Source organism: Elephantulus edwardii, unplaced genomic scaffold, assembly GCF_000299155.1.
Source record: "Elephantulus edwardii isolate Elephantulus edwardi_28Jun2011 unplaced genomic scaffold, EleEdw1.0 scaffold00337, whole genome shotgun sequence".
Lineage (NCBI taxonomy): Eukaryota > Metazoa > Chordata > Mammalia > Macroscelidea > Macroscelididae > Elephantulus > Elephantulus edwardii.
In genome coordinates this window covers 715,992-717,236 of record NW_006400087.1, presented here as the reverse complement: position 1 = coordinate 717,236, position 1,245 = coordinate 715,992, and positions in this window count along the sequence as shown.

Here is a 1,245-nt window from a genome sequence, read left to right as displayed (position 1 = left end):
GTTAAGTGGGGAAACGACAGCCTTTTTAACAAATGGTGCTGGTAAAATTAGAAAAATATCTGCAGAAGACTCAAGCAAGATCCTCATTCCATATACAAAAACCAACTCAAGGTGGATCATGGATCTAGGACTAAAACCAAGGACTATAAACTTCATTAAAGAAAAGCTTGGAAGAATTCTAGTAGTCCTAGTCCAGACCATAAACAGTCTCCCGAGCATCCTGAACCTACAACCAGGAGAAGATAAAATAGATGAACGGGACCTTCTACGAATCAAATCCCTATGCACATCCAAAAACTGCTCCAACAGGGTCAAAAGGGAAGCCACAGACTGGGAAAAAGTATTGGTAATGACATGTCAGATAAGGGACTTATATCTAGAATTTATAAAATACTTGAGCACCACAACAAGATAAAGGTAAATAATCCAATTGAAAAATGGGCACAGGATATGAATAGACACTTCACCAAAGAAGATATTCAGATGGCCAACAAGCACATGAATAAATGTTCAAAATCCCTAGCTCTAAGAGAGATGCAAATCAAAACAACTATGAGATGTCTTCTCATCCAGTCAGAATAGCAAAATTTAACAGAACAGCAAGAAACAAATGCTGTTGAGGTTGTGGAGAAACTGGAACGCTTATTCACTGTTGGTGGGAATGTAAAATGGTGCAACCACTGTGGAAGGCGGTATGGCGCTTTCTCAAAAAGTTGCAAACAGAGATACCATTTGACCCAGCAATTCCACTACTGGGAATATATCCCAAAGAGACCAAAACTGACGTCCAAGCAGATATATGCACACCTATGTTTATTGCAGCTCTGTTCACAATAGCAAGGAGATGGAAACAACCCAAGTGCCCATCAACAAAGGAATGGATAGAGAAGCTGTGGTGTATTCACACAATGGAATACTATGCTGCATTGAAAAACAAGGAACTCACTCAATATTATTCAAAATGGGTGAGTCTGGAGGACATTATACTGACTAAAATATCTCAGTCACAAAGGACAAATATTGCATGCTGCTGCCACTGCTGTAAAATGGGACTGATATCAGGGTGGGGGTAAGATTGAGAAAAACTGGATAAATTGTGTATACTGCCCTGAAACAGATAAGGGACTGAATAATATATGATAGGGTATTTATGGTTATCACAAGAGTCCACAATTAAGGCTGCATAGTGGAATGTATTTGGGGCGGTGGGAGGGGTGCGGGGGGATTGTGTACCAGGGAGGGAGT